At 40.3% G+C, this 16,721-nt stretch overlaps 1 protein-coding gene across 2 annotated transcripts in view; it reads left to right on the top strand.

Annotated features, from left to right (window-relative positions):
- Nucleotides 1-16,721, top strand: part of LOC106571760 (protein lin-9 homolog) — a 50,593-nt gene that overhangs the window by 9,083 nt on the left and 24,789 nt on the right. The gene's annotated exons all lie outside the window — the stretch shown is intronic.

The following is a 16,721-nucleotide window of genomic DNA, read 5'->3' as shown; positions in this document are numbered from 1 at the left end:
ATCTCCTTCATTCCTTTCTCCAGCGCACAGAGAGAGTGGATGTCAACAGTTTAATTAAATATGTTCTGTTGTGAAAACATGTAACAATTGATGTTCCCCAACAGATTTAACTTGATTTCCCAAATTAAGCACTGGGTAGTTGCAGGAACAGGGTTGGAGAGCCAATGGTATACAGAGTTAAGGGCAATATCACCTGTGGCACCTCAAAATAACCGGAGTAGCCTACCCTCACACCCTCATGAGTGAAAAATTAACCGACAGGAAAGTGGCCTCCATTCACTCTTCCAGTACATACGGATGACATGTATTTTATCTCTTGCCCGTTTCCTGTCCATTTGATAATGGGCCTTTCTGAATCAAAACTAATTTTACATATTAGTAAAGACGAGATTACATTGAGAATAGTCTGATGGGTGAACATAAGATCACTTGATGAACAGTGTGCAGCCTGAGGCAAGGAACAGACTGCATGCTTTTTTTGCCACTTTCTCAAATCATCAATATCCTATAGTTGCATCATGCAGGCCATATCTTTAGATTTGTAAGGTTTGTTTTATTCACAGCTAAAGTTGCCAAGTAACACTAAATCTAGTGTATAGGACCTGTTTCAAACGATCACTTTTATGTTCAACATAGCCACTTCATCTGAACACACTCGCTCCGGAATGGGAAAAATATCATTTCTATTTGATTCAGTTAAATTATACTCTTACTATAAAAATTATATAATTTTAAATAATGGCACAGGACTTAAGATTTCTTGTCAGCTAAATGAACAAGCATGCAGCCTATGGCATGGAGCATAGACAGATAACTCATATTCTGTTCTTCTGAAATAAATGTTCTACATATCATGTTTCTTTAGACCTGCCTAAAATAAATGGATTTATTGTGATGGTGTATATTCAATAGATTTATTAGACATAAAAAAAATATATGTTCTAATCAGCTTCTTGGCGGCCTGGGGATGATAAACGTGTTTATGTTAACTAACGGTCAGTTACCGTGAGACCGGCAGTCTTCTGCATGACAATCAGCTGCTGACAAAATTACATGGGACTCCAGACACCCATGCCATAGACTGTTCACTCTGCTACATCCGGCAAACGATACCAGAGCATCGGCTCTCAGACCAACAGGCTCAGAGACAGCTTCTACCTCCAAGCAAGAAGACTGCTAAATATTCAATTAATGGTACCCAAACTATCTGCACTGCCTCTACGCACACTCACTAGACTATATACAATTGAAGTCGGAAGTTTACATACACCTTAGCCAAATACATTTAAACTCAGTTTTTCACAATTCATGACATGCAATCCTAGTAAAAATTCCATGTCTTAGGTCAGTTAGGATCACCACTTTATTTTTAGAATGTGAAATGTCAGATAATAGTAGTGAGAATGATTTATTTCAGCTTTTCTTTCATCACATTCCCCAGTGGGTCAGAAGTTTACATGCACTCAATTAGTATTTGATAGCATTGCCTTTAAATTGTTGAACTTGGGTCAAACGTTTCGAGTAGCCTTCCACAAGCTTCCCACAATAAGGTGGGTGAATTTTGGCCCTTTCCTCCTGACAGAGCTGGTGTCACTGAGTCAGGTTTGCTCGCACATGCTTTTTCAGTTTTTTTTTTTCAGGGCTTTGTGATGTCCACTCCAATACCTTGACTTTGTTGTCCTTAAGCCATTTTGCCACAACTTTGGAAGTATGCTTGGGGTCATAGTCCGTTTGGAAGACCCATTTGCAACCAAGCTTTAACTTCCTGACTGATGTTTTAATTTGTGCACATAATTGTCCTTCCTTACGATGTCATCTATTTTGTGAAGTGCACCAGTCCCTCCTGCAGCAAAGCACCCCCACAACATGATGCTGCCACCCCCCGTTCTTCACAGTTTCAATGCTGTTTTTCGGCTTGCAAGCCTCCCCCTTTTTCCTCCAAACATAACGATGGTCATTATGGCCAAACAGTTCTATTTTTGTTTCATCAGACTAGAGGACATTTCTCCAAAAACTACGTTCTTTGTTCTCATGTGCAGATGCAAACTGTAGTCTGGCTATTTTATGGTGGTTTTGGAGCAGTGGCTTCTTCCTTGCTTAGCGGCCTTTCAGGTTATGTCGATATAGGACTCGTTTTACTGTGGATATAGGTACTTTTTTACCTGTTTCATCCAGCATCTTCACAAGGTCCTTTGCTGCTGTTCATTTTTCGCACCAAAGTACATTTATCTCTAGGAGACAGAACGCGTCTCCTTCCTGACCGGTATGACGGCTGCGTGGTTCCATGGTGTTTATACTTGCGTACTATTGTGTGTATAGATGAATGTGGTACCTTCAGGCATTTGTAAATTGCTCCCAAGGATGAACCAGACTTGTGGAGGTCTAAAAAAAAAAAATATTAAAAAAATTCAGAGGTCTTGGCTGATTTTCCCATGATGTCAAGCAAAGAGGCACTGAGTTTGAAGGTAGGCCTTGAAATACATCCACAGGTACACATCCAATTGACTCAATTGATGTCATTTGAGTCTATCAGAAGCTTCTAAAGCCATGACATCATTTTCTGGAGTTTTCCAAGCTGTTTGAAGGCACAGTCAACTTACTGTATGTAAACTTCTGACCCAATGGAATTGTGATACAGTGAATTATAAGTGAAATAATCTGTCTGTAAACAATTGTTGGAAAAATGACTTGTGTCATGCACAAAGTAGATGTCCTAACCGATTTGCCAAAACTATAGTTTGTAACAAGACATTTGTGGAGTGGTTGAAAAACAACCAAGTTTTAATGACTCCAACCTAAGTGTGTGTAAACTTCCGACTTCAACTGTATACACTCTCACACACACAACCCACACACATTCACACATACCGACACAACACACATACACTCACACATAATTTGCTGCTGCTACTCTGTTCATTTTACTCTGATCTGTTCTGATGCCTAGTCACTTTACCCTTCCTTTGTGTACAGTGCATTACAAATCAGCAGCTCTTCACAATGCTTGAAGCACAGTGCTGTTTATGACTTCAAGCCTATCAACTCCCGAGATTGGCTGGCAATACTATAGTGCCTATAAGAACATCCAATAGTCAAAGGTATATGAAATACAAATGGTATAGAGATAAATAGTCCTATAACTACAACCTAAAACTTCTTAACTGGGAATATTGAAGACTCATGTTAAAAGGAATCACCGGCTTTCATATGCTCATGTTCTGAGCAAGAAACTTAAACATTAGCTTTTTTACAAGGCACATATTGCACTTTTACTTCTCTAACACCATTTTTGCATTATTTTAACCAAACTGAACATGTTTCATTATTTGATACTAAATTTATTTTATTTATGTATTATATTAAGTTAGTGTTCATTCAGTATTGTTGTAATTGTCATTATTACAAATGTGTATATATAAAAAGTGGCTATTTTTTCTTTTTTAAATCGATATCAGCTTTTATTGGTCCTTCAATAATCGGTGTCAGCTTTTATTGGTCCTCCAATAATCGGTGTCGGTGTTGAAAAATCATCGGTCGACCTCTATTTCTTACGTTACAGCCTTATTCTAAAATGGATAAAATTGTTTTTCCTAACTCATCAATCTACACACAATACCCCATAATGACAAAGCAAAAACACGTTTTTTGAAATGTTTGCAAAAACAAAAAATGAAATAACATTTACATCAGTATTCAGACTCTTTACTTTGTACTTTGTTGAAGGAAATGAAACTGTTCCATGAAAATGTGCATATGACTGGCACACAGATCGGTAGAAAAGGTTAGATAAAATGGCATTCCACATGATACGTTTGCAGGCTTCGGCAGCGATTAAAGCCTAGAGTCTTCTTGGGTATGACGCTACAAGCTTGGCACACCTGTACTTGAGACTTGTCCTAAAGTCACGACTGCGTTGTCTTGGCTGTGTGCTTAGGGTCATTGTCCTGTTGGAAGGTGAACCTTCACCCCAGTCTGATGTCCTGAGCCCTATGGAGCAGGTTTTCATCAAGGATATCTCTGTACTTTGCTCTGTTCATCTTTCCCTTGATCCTGACTAGTCTCCCAGACCCTGCTGCTGAAAAACCTTCCCACAGCATGATGTTGCCACCACCATGCTTCACTATAGGGATGGTGCCATGTTTCCACCAGACGTGACGCTTGGCATTCAGGCCAAAGAGTTCAGTCTTGGTTTCATCGGGGAATTTTGTTTCTCTTGGGTTAAAGTCCTTTCGATGCCTTTTGGCAAACTCCAAGCGGGCTGTCATGTGCATTTTTTAATGAGTGGCTTCTGTCTGGCCACTACAATGAAGGCCTGATTGGTGGAGTGCTGCAGAGATGGTTGTCCTTCTGGAAGGTTCTCCCATCTCCACAGAGGAACTCTGGAGCTCTGTCAGAGTGACCATTGGGTTCTTGGTCACTTCCCTGTCAAAGGCCCTTCTCCCCATATTGCTCAGTTTGGCCAGGCGGCCAGCTCTAGGAAGAGTCTTGGTGGTTCCAAACTTCATCCATTTAAGAATGATGGAGGCCACTGTGTTCTTACGGACCTTCAATGCAGCAGAGACTTTTTTTTTGTACCCTTCCCCAGACCTACCCTTCCCCTCAACACAATCATTTCTTGGAGCGCTAATGACAATTCCTTCGAACTGGTGGCTTGGTTTTTGCTCTGACATGCACTGTCATCTGTGGGACCATATATAGACAGGTGTGTGCCTTTCCAAATCATGTCCAATCAGCTGAATTCACCACAGGTGGACGCCGATCAAGGATGATCAATGTAAACAGGATGCACCTGAGCTCAATTGTGTGTAGATATTATTTTTTGATCAATTTTAGAATAAGGCTGCAATGTAACAATGTGGAAAAAGTCAAGTTCTGAATTATTTATTTAACTAGGCAAGTCCGTTAAGAACAAATTATTATTTATAATGACGGCCTACACCGGCCAAACCCTAACCAGGACGATGCTGGGCCAATTGTGCGCCGCCCTATGGGTCTCCCGATCACGGCCGGTTGTGATACAGCCTGGGATCGAACCAGGGTCTGTAGTGCCTTAGAACGCTGAGCCACTCGGGAGCCAATACTTTCCAAATGCATTGTATCTACCTCAAATGTCTCATATTTCTGCACGCTGATGTGGTACTGGTACTCTTTATAGAGTTCCTTAAAGTATTCATACCCCTTATTCGAGATTATATTTCAGCCTCAATTCAAAATGGATTAAATAGATTTACACAAAATACCCCATAATGACAAAGTGAAAACCGTTTTTTACAATTTGTTAGCATCTGTATTTCATTTTCAATACATTTGCTATCTCATTTACATTAGTATTCACACCCCTGAGTAAGTACTTTGTAGAAGAACCTTTTTGGCAGATATTACAGTTGAGTCATTCTGGGTAAGACTAAGTGCTTTACACACTTGGATTATGCAACATTTGTCTTTTAAAAAAATATAATTTTCAAAATTCTTCAGCGTCTGTCAAATTGGTTGTTGATTCATTTTCAGGTCTTGCCATACATTTTCATGTAGATTTAAGTCAAAACTTTAACTTGGCCACTCAAACATTCACTGTCTTTTTGTTAAGCAACCCCAGTGTAGATTTGGCCATGTGTTTTAGGTTATTGTCATGCTCAAAGGTGAATTCATCTCCCAGTGTCAGGTGGAAGCAGACTGAACTAGTTTTTCCTCTAAGATTTTGCTTAGCTCCCTTCAGTTTCTTTTTTTACCCTGAAAATCTCCCCAAACCTTAATGTTTACAAGCATACCCATAACATGATATGGCTATGCTTGAAATTATGGAGAGTGGTACTCAGTAAAGTATTGTATTTGCCCCAAACATATTCGGGACAAAAAGTATTGCTTTGCCACGTTTTTACAGTATTACTTTAGTGCCTTGTTGCAAACAGGATGCATGTTTTGGAATATTTGTTTGTTCTGTACAGGCTTCCATCTTTTCACTGTCTTTTAGGATAGTATTTTGGAGTAACTACAATGTTGTTGATCTGTCCTCAGTTTTCTCCTATCACAGCCATTAAACTATATTAAACTCTGCAACTGTTTTAAAGTCACCATTGGCCTCATGTTTAAATCCCTGAGCGGTTTCCTTCGTTTCCGGTAACTGAGTTAGGAAGGACACCTGTGTCTTTGTAGTGACTAGGTGTATTGATACAAACTGTAATTAATAACTTCACAATGCTTAAAGTGATATTCATTGTCTGTTTTTATAATTTGTTTACCCATCTACCAATAGGTGCCCTTCTTTATGAGGCATTGGAAAACCTCCCTGATCTTTGTGGTTGAATCAGTGTTTGAAATGCACTTCTCTACTGGGGGACCTTACAGATGATTGTATATGTGGGGTACAGAAATGAGGTAGACATTAAAAACATAATGTTAAACACTATTAGAGTCCTTTATTATGTGAATTTTCAAAATGTTTATTTAACTAGGCAAGTCAGTTACGATCAAATTACCCCGGTCAAACCCTCCCCTAACTTGTTAAGCACATTTTTACTCCAGAATGTATTGTGGCTTGCCGTAAGAAAGGGTTTTGAATACCTTTCATTAATTTGTAAAAAAGAAAATGTGTGTATATATAATTCCACTTTGACATTTTGGTGTAGAGTGTGTGTGTTTGTGTGTGTGTGTGTGTGTGTGTGTGTAGACCAGTGACACAAACATCTTAATTTATACTATTTTTAATTCAGGCTACAATACAATAATGTGGAAAAAGTCCATGTGTTTGTGAACTTTCTGAATAGCTCCATTCTTGTGCATACATTTTTTTTCCTGTTCTTACTATTTTTATCTTTAATCTCTGCAATGTTAGGAAGGGCTCGTAAGAAAGCATTTACTGTGAAGTCTACACCAGTTGTGACAAAAAAAATCCCAATCACTATTTAATAGAACATCCAATTGTGTTGTTTTTCTAAGTGAACAACAATGCTTAAACCACATTGAGGTCTTTAGTTCAGGTGCGCACCATCCAGACTGTTGTGTGGCTAGTGGTGTTGTAGCACACTTGTGATGGAGTTTTCTACACAAATGGCCACTGGATTAATGCAAGTATGTGTGATTCTGCCAGGTAGGCATAGGTTACGTTGCTGATACCTTTCAATTGCCCGAAAGGGTTAGGCCTGTGGTCACCAACCTTTTCTGAGTCAAGATCACTTTTGCAGTTTTACCTTAACCTCACACAAACAGTTTTGTAGGAATGAGGTTTGGGCAGTAGGCCTAATACATTATCACACCATATTGGGTTTATGATTGGCCTGCCAATATTGTAAATCAGACCATATTATTTTTCAAAACTCGAGCTTTGATGAAATAGATCAGTTGGTTTAGCACTTGTGAGGCACTGTGAAGCATGATTTGAAATAATTAGCTTTTTTATTTTACTGGACTGATGGTACCTGCATCTGATGGTCAACGAGGTCAAATCACAAAGTCCGTGATCTTCAGGTCGAAAAGTAGGGGCTCTAGAAAGATGCCCGAGTTTCCGACTTGGAATTCTGATTTTTCCCAACCGCCACTCATGGGCACTGCTCTCCTTCCTTTCCTCCGGTGAGACTGACCAGAGAGCGGGGACACCGTCTTCCACCTGATGGCGAAACTCAAGTCGAACCGCATGTCTCATGCACAAATTCATGTTGTTCCTATGACCAGAGAAAGTTAAATATTCCTTAATATTAAAATCAACACGACGAGCTACTAATAATAATAAAACGCTGGGCTATCAATACTTGGCTACTCATTCATTGCAGCTGCAGCCCGAGCAGAAGTACGGAGAAGAGTATTTTGTAATAGTGTTGAATAAAAACAGTGGTAGTGCTGAATATTAACTTTTAACATGAACTCACTCATAAAAACAGCAGCTCTTTGCTGTATTCGTAGACAGTCTCTCTGTGGTCATGGTTTTAAAAGTTATTAAATCTTACGTAGGCTAGTAACCTATTCAATTTGGCTGTGGCCAGGGTCATGGGAACACTGCTTACCCGGTGCGCAGGACTTTTGAATCAAGTGCACCTACCGGCAACAGCTCCACACGATTTTAAAAAAGGAGCGTAAGCCTTTTATCGTTCGTTGGCTTTTCTACAGAAATATTTGTTGATCGACTAGGAATGCGATCGACCGGTTGGCGACCACTGGGTTAGGTTATTGTAAGGATCGCTAACGGCTACACATTGGTATAGGCCCTACGCGCACCACTCGCAGCAGGGCTCGACATTAACTAACCTGTTAGGGCTAGGGGGCAGTATTTGCACGGCCGGATAAAAAAACGTACCCGATTTAATCTGGTTACTACTCCTGCCCAGTAACTAGAATATGCATATAATTGTTTGATTTGGATAGAAAACACCCTAAAGTTTCTAAAACTGTTTGAATGGTGTCTGTGAGTATAACAGAACTCATATGGCAGTCAAAACCCTGAGACAAATCCTGACAGGAAACTGAAATCTGTGTCGATATCACTTCAAACATTTGCCATTGAAACACACAGGGGCTTGTGATTCATGTAGCACTTCCTATGGCTTCCACTAGATGTCCCCAGTCTTTACAAAGTGGTTTGAGTCTCCTACTATCAAAATTGACTGAAAGAGAGCCTGGTCACAGGGGATGGGCCATTACGATTGTGACGTCGGCGCCCATGGGTACTCTCCCTTTTCGAAACGTTTTGAAAGACAATGCAACCGTCCCAATGGAATATTATTGAAGCCCTGGTCGAAAAAGCCCCTAAAGATTTATGTTATACAACGTTTGACATGTTTGAACGAACTTAAATATATTTTTTTTGCTCATTCCTGACGACAACTCAGATGCACACGGTACATTTTCACTAGCCTTCGGAGCGCGCTAACACTATTGGGACATAAATTATTAACTTTTTTGAACAAAACTACATTTGGTATGGACCTGGGATTCCTAGAAGTGCCTTCTGATAAAGATAATCAAAGGTAAGGGATTATTTACAATAGTATTTTTGATGGTTGATCGTTCCAAGATGGCTCCAACATTTATAGCCTAGACTTTTTTTCTGGGCATACCACGTCGTTTATTGCGAAGTGTGATTTCCCAGTAAAATTATTTTTAAATCTGGCAAAGAGATGGCATTCAAGACATGTTAATCTATAAGTCTTTGAATGACAATATTACATTTTAACAATGTTTTCGAATAGTAATTTTGTAAATTGTAGCGCTAATTAATCGGAAGCATTTGAGGGAAAAGATTTTCTGAACGTCATGCGCCGATGTAAAATGCTGTTTTTTTATATAAATATGAACTTTATCGAACAAAAAATGCATGTGTTGTGTAACATGATGTTCTAGGAGTGTCATCTGATGAAGGTTGTCAAATGTTAGTGCTGCATTTAGCTGTGTTTTGGGTATTTGTGATGCATGCTAGTTGCTTTGAAAATGGCTGTGTGATTATTTCTGGCTGGGTACTCTGCTGACATAATCTAATGTTTTGCTTTTGCTGTAAAGCCTTTTTGAAATCGGACAACGTGGTTCGATTCAGGAGAGGTGTATCTATAAAACGGTGTAAAATAGTCATATGTTTGAGAAATTGAAGTTATAGCATTTGAGGTTTTGCATTTAGCGCGACGCGCTTCCACTGGCTGTTGATTAGGGTGGGACGCAAGCATCCCACTGGCCCAGACAGGCTAAGTACCACTTCATATTTTAAAGCATGGTATTTCTGCATCATGTTATGGGTATACTTGTTATCGGCAAGGACTAGGGAGTTATTTTAGGATAAAATGAATAGAGCTAAGCACAGGTAAAACCCTAGAGGAAAACTGGTTCAGTCTGCTTTACAACAGCCACTGGGAGCCAAAATCACTTTTCAGCAAGAAACTAACCTAAAACACAAGGCCAAATCTACACCGGAGCTGGTTGCCAAGAAGACAGTTCCTGAATGGCAGAGTTACAGTTTTGACTTAAATGTGCTTGAAAATCAATAGCAAGAAAAATATCTGTCTAGCAATGCTCAACAATGAACTTGACAGAGCTCGAAGAATAAAAAAAATAATGTGCAAATATTGTACAATCGAGGTGGGCAAAGACCTTAGACTTACCCAGAAAGACTCTCAGCTGTAATCACTGCCAAAGGTGATTCTGTATTGACTTAGGGGTGTGAACACGCATGTAAATTAGATTTGCATTTAATCATCAATAAATTTGCACAAAAAAATAAAAACATGTTGTTTCCTCTTTGTCATTATGGGGTATTACATGTAGATAGGTGAGGATTTTTTTTTTGTATCCATTTTGAATTCAGGCTGCAACAACAAAACGCGGAATACTCAAGTGGTATGAATTCTTTCTGAAGGCACTGTATACATACACACAAGGATAATCAATGCAATGTGTTACGATACAGTACCTTTCAGACTAACAAGTGCCTCGGCTGAAGAGCCTATAATCAAGAGAAGAGGGAATTAGGCTAAACTTTACAATGGAACTTAAAAAAAATAATAATAATGCAGTAGGGATGTGCATCTTTCCCTTTCAAGACGATTCATTACGCATATGGGCTCCGATAAGTACAGGAAAAATCTATTTCAGTTTGAAACTATTCGGTGCGATCAGAGAACGAGTCGTGCTTGGCTACGCAGTCATTGGTGAACAGACAGTACAGAAGGGGACTAAGGATGCACCCCAGTGAGGCCCCGTGTTGAAGATCAGCGTGGCAGGTGTGCTGTTGCCTACCTTTACCAACTGGCGGTGGCCAGTCAGGAAGTCTGGGATCCAGTTGCAGAGGGGGGTGTTGAGTCCCAGGGTCCTTAGCTTAGTGATGAGCTTTGAGGGCACTACGGTGTTGAATGCTGAGCTGTAGTTAATGAGCAGCATTCTTATGTAGGTGTTCCTTTTGTCCAGGTGGGAAAGGGCCTTGTGGTGTGCAATACAGATTGCATCATCTGTGGATCTGTTAAGGCGGTATGCAAATTGGAGTGGGTCTAGGGTTTCTAGGATGACTGTTGATGTGAGCCATGACGAGCCTTTCAAAGCACTTCATGGCTACCGACCCCACATCTCGGTAGCCATTTAGGTAGGTTACCTTGGTGTTCCTGGGTACAGGGACTATGGCGGTCTGCTTGAAACATGTAGGTATTACAGACTCAATCAGGGACAGGTTGAAAATGTCAGTGAAGACACTTGCCATTTGGTTAGCGCATTCTCAAAGTACATGTCCTGGTAATCCGTCTGGCCCTGCGGCCTTGTGAATGTTGACCTGTTTAAAAAGGTCTTACTCACATCGGCTACAGAGAGAGTGATGACCCTCGTCGTCCGGGACAGCTGGTGCTCTCATGCATGCTTCCGTGTTGCTTGCCTAGAAGCACGCAAAGAAGGAATTTAGCTCGTCCAGTAGGCATGTGACAGTGGGCAGCTCGCAGCTGGACTTTTTGTAGTCCGTAATAGATTGCAAGCCCTGCCACATCCGATGAGCGTTGGAGACGGTGTAGTAGGATTCAATCTTAGTCTTGTATTGACACGTTGCCCGTTTGATGGTTCGTTGGAAGGCATAGCGGGATTTCTTATTAGCATCTGGGTTAGAGTCCCGCTCCTTTTAAGTGTCAGCTCTACCCTTTAGCTCAGTGTGGATGTTGCCTGTAATCCATGGCTTCTGGTTGGGGTATGTACGTACAGTCACTGTGGGGACGAAGTCATCGATGCACTTATTGATAAAGCCGGTGACTGATACTCAATGCCATCGGATGAATCCCGGAACAATTTCCAGTCTGTCCTAGCAAAACCGTCCCGTAGCTTAGCATCTGCTTCATCTGAGCACTTCGTATAAAGCGAGTCACTGGTGGGAAAAAAAGTATTTAGTCAGCCACCAATTGTGCAAGTTCTCCCACTTAAAAAGATGAGAGGCCTGTAATTTTCATCATAGGTACACTTCAACGATGACAGACAAAATGAGGAAAAAAATCCAGACAATCACATTGTAGGATTTTTAATGAATTTATTTGCAAATTATGGCGGAAAAAATAAGTATTTGGTCAATAACAAAAGTTTCTCAATACTTTGTTATATACCCTTTGTTGGCAATGACACAGGTCAAACGTTTTCTGTAAGTCTTCACAAGGTTTTCACACACTGTTGCTGGTATTTTGGCCTATTCCGCCATGCAGATCTCCTCTAGAGCAGTGATGTTTTGGGGCTGTCGCTGGGCAACACTGACTTTCAACTCCCTCCAAAGATTTTCTATGGGGTTGAGATCTGGAGACTGGCTAGGCCACTCCAGGACCTTGAAATGCTTCTTACGAAGCCACTCCTTTGTTGCCCGGGCGGTGTGTTTGGGATCATTGTCATGCTGAAAGACCCAGCCATGTTTCATATTTAATGCCCTTGCTGATGGAAGGAGGTTTTCACTCAAAATCTCACGATACATGGCCCCATTCATTCTTTCCTTTACACGGATCAGTCGTCCTGGTCCCTTTGCAGAAAAACAGCCACAAAGCATGATGTTTCCACCCCCATACTTCACAGTAGGTATGGTGTTCTTTGGATGCAACTCAGCATTCTTTGTCCTCCAAACACAACGAGTTGAGTTTTTACCAAAAAGTTATATTTTGGTTTCATCTGCCCATATGACATTCTCCCAATCCTCTTCTGGATCATCCAAATGCTCTCTAGCAAACTTCAGACGGGCCTGGACATGTACTGGCTTAAGCAGGGGGGCACGTCTGGCACTGCAGGATTTGAGTCCCTGGCAGCGTAGTGCGTTACTGATTGTAGGCTTTGTTACTTTGGTCCCAGCTCTCTGCAGGTCATTCACTAGGTCCCCCTGTGTGGTTCTGGGATTTTTGCTCACCGTTCTTGTGATCATTTTGACCCCACGGGGTGAGATCTTGTGTGGAGCCCCAGATCGAGGGAGATTATCAGTGGTCTTGTATGTCTTCCATTTCCTAATAATTGCTCCCACAGTTGATTTCTTCAAACCAAGCTGCTTACCTATTGCAGATTCAGTCTTCCCAGCCTGGTGCAGGTCTACAATTTTGATTCTGGTGTCCTTTGACAGCTCTTTGGTCTTGGCCATAGTGGAGTTTGGAGTGTGACTGTTTGAGGTTGTGGACAGGTGTCTTTTATACTGATAACAAGTTCAAACAGGTGCCATTAATACAGGTAACGAGTGGAGGACAGAGGAGCCTCTTAAAGAAGAAGTTACAGGTCTGTGAGAGCCAGAAATCTTGCTTGTTTGTAGGTGACCAAATACTTATTTTCCACCATAATTTGCAAATAAATTCATTAATAATCCTACAATGTGATTTTCAGGATATTTTTTTCTCATTTTGTCTGTCAAAGCTGACGTGTACCTATGATGAAAATTACAGGCCTCTCTCAGCTTTTTAAGTGGGAGAACTTGCACAATTGGTGGCTGACTAAATACTTTTCCCCCCCACTGTATACATATAATGTATATAAATATACACAGTGTACAAAACCTTAAGAACATCTGTGGGGCCCCGTGTTGAGGATCAGTGTGGCAGAGGTGTTGTTGCCTACCTTCACCATTCTCAAAATCCCATGATTTTCACCGTTTGGAAGTTTTTACAGTTATCTCTTGCGTGTTTGCCATGTAGTGCGCCTAGGAAAATGGATTACTGTCATCGTTATGAAATGATCAACGTTGCCCGGTATACCTAAAAAAATGACCATGTTTGAAGTACAAAACTGCTCCATACCCAATCAGCATGTAGGCTATAGCCAGATGAGAGTTTCCAGTAGCTTAATTTTATACCATTTAACTTGATAGTGTGACAAGTTTTTTTTATTGGTCGCAAGAGTGCCAGCGGAATTTGTGTGTTGTTGGTCAACTTAGTTTTTGGTTTGCAATTTGCTTTTTTATAATTTATTCACATCAAAATGTGCAATTAGGCAAAAATAAACACATTTTCTGAAGAGGCAACAATGGCACAGAAATGCCCCAGCCTGTGTATGTCAGGGATTCACATACTGGGGAGGTTGTGGAAACCCCCAGGGCCAGTCGATCATCCCTGTCAGTGGCCCGCTTGGGCCAGTGGAAAAAAATATTGTAATCATGATATTTTTAATCTAGGCTAGAATTTATTTAAAATAACAGATGGATACCCGAAGCTGTTCGTTTTGTCGATTATTTATCACACGTGGGGTGCACACATACAGCCTATAGATAATCTGTCAGGCAGAGAGATCGTGCAGCCCTCAAACAGCTGGTTGTAGCGTGAAGCAAAGACCGACAGCGGTAGGGGTAGGAAAGTTGTTCCATGTTATGATTAGTGGTGTAGTATTCTTTTTTTTTTAGGTGAGGGAGGGCACACTTTAAATGATTTATCATGAGAGGCCCATAAACAATACCTAGTAATGTGCATACTCCAAGAAAGGTTAAAATCTCACCTTTCTGGTAAAAATAGTTATAAAATTGCTGAGGTGTACTCACTTGAGGACAAGCTCAAGTACACAGAACAAATATGATAAAGAAAATATTTCATATGATCCATTTCCTATTCAACAAAACTATATGAATAAGACTTGAAATGACCTAAGCATTCTAAATAAAATAAAAAAGTATATTTTTTTAATAAATATATATTTTTAAAATTAAACTAGGCAAGTCAGTTAACAAATTCTTATTTACAATGACGGTCTACCCCGGCTAAACCCAGTCGATGCTGGGCCAATTGTGCGCCGCCCTATGGGACAATCACGGCCAGATGTGATGCAGCCTGGATTCGAACCAGGTACTGCAGTGATGCCTCTTGCACTGAGATGCAATGTCTTAGACCATTGCGCCACTCGAACCATGAGCAGTTATTACAGATGTTGGCGCTTTCGTTTGTTTCCCACGGCTTCAATTGAAGGTGTGGTTTGTTGCGTTTGTTGCGCTTGTTGCAGTAAAACCATTTGCAGTTATGAGCGAACCCAGTTTTTCGTCACTTTCTAGTTTTAAAAACATGATACAGTAACTCCTCAATAACTCTAAAACATCTCAAATAGAAAGACTGACTGCAGTACCTACCATATGGACAGACTTCATTAGTGTATTTGTGTTGGGAGCATGCAGTCTATTTAGTCAGGCAAGGCCCACATTCTTCTGACATATTTTAGAACGTACAAATTATGTGAATGTCAACGCATAATACGATTGGGATAGGCCGGCCTATTAAAAATTCATTATTCTTAAAGTGGTAATGCATAGATTTGTGGGTGCATTTTTTCTATAGGCTATTACAACAATTTAATAAAATGTAGGTCCTAGAAAATTTGAATTAAGTGGTGGAAAAACTTGTTGAATTTGATTTGTCAATGTCTGTATAAACCCTTGCTCAGGCTGCAAACAAGCATTAAATCACCTGCTATTGAAATTATGCACGCTTCATTCACTTTCCGGTTACATTTTAACCCGGGCCAGCATTTTTCTCCTTATTCATGCCAGGATCTTTCAGATTGGCACTAGCCCGGTGTGATACTGGCAAATTTACCTTAATGATGTGTTGGATTTTCCCCAGACATCTTTTTGGGCAGTTTTACTTTACTGCCTTATTGCAAACAGGATGCATGTTTTGGAATATTTTTATTCTGTTCAGGCTTCCTTCTTTTAACTCTCTTTTAGGTTAGTATTGTGGAGTAACTACAATGTTGTTGTTCCATGCTCAGGAGAAAACTGCTTTAAAGTCACAATTGATTGACCTAGTGAAATCCATGAGTGGTTTCCTTCCTATCTGGCAACTGAGTTAGGAAGGACACCTGTCTTTTTAGTGACTGGGTGTATTGATGCACCATCCCCAGTGTAATTAATAACTTCACCATGCTCAAAAGAATATAACATTTCAGCTTTTATTACATTTTTACCCATCTACCAATAGGTACCCTTTGCGAGGCATTGCCTAACCTCCCTGGTCTTTGTGGTTCTATCTGTGTTTGAAATTCTCTGCTCGACTAAGGGACCTTACAATTATCTGTATGTGTGCGGTACAGAGATCAGTTGGTCATAAAAAAATCATGCTAAACACTATTATTGCACAGAGGGAGTCCATGCAACTTATGGGACTTTTTTACATCAGCACTGTTTAGCCTTGCCATAAAAGGGGTTGAATGCTTATTGACTCAAGACATTTAAGATTTTCAATTTTCATTAGCTGCAAAAAAAATTCTAAACATAATTCCACTTTGACATTATGGGATATTTGGTGTTGACCAGTGAGCGACAATTTCAATTTAATCCATTTTAAATTCGGCTTTAACAAAGTTAAATAAGTCAAGGGATGTGAATACTTTGTAAAGCACTGTATGTATTGCATATGTGTTTGAACTGAGGTTACCAACCTCTTCAAGAGGGAAACAAACGTAGCAGGCGTAAAACAACACCTGAGTGTAGTTCCCACATCCGTTTTTCAGGGGAAATGGGAGTTAGGTTGAAAATACTGTATCCCTGAGAACCGGAAACATCCACTTTCTGAGACCCCACGGAGATTGAGAGGTTGGAGATGTCAGTACCTCATTGGATTAGGCGTCTTTAGTAGATTTACGAATGACTGGCTTAAAAATGCAACACACAAGGGATGTGTTGTAGACCCATAACTAAGCCAATCTGAAGTCTTAACTTGTCAATTGTTATACTGTAGTTGTCAAATAGTCTGAGTCGATGGACTTTATTAACTTATGTCATCCTCATTGTATGATGTGGTAAAAGTCTGTTAATAAGTAGTTTACTCTTCTTGTCTCCTTTCCTG

Source organism: Salmo salar, chromosome ssa15 (assembly GCF_905237065.1).
Source record: "Salmo salar chromosome ssa15, Ssal_v3.1, whole genome shotgun sequence".
In the NCBI taxonomy this organism is placed as follows: Eukaryota; Metazoa; Chordata; class Actinopteri; order Salmoniformes; family Salmonidae; genus Salmo; species Salmo salar.
The sequence above is the reverse complement of the archived record's forward strand: the minus strand, read 5'-3'. Positions and strand labels throughout refer to the sequence as shown.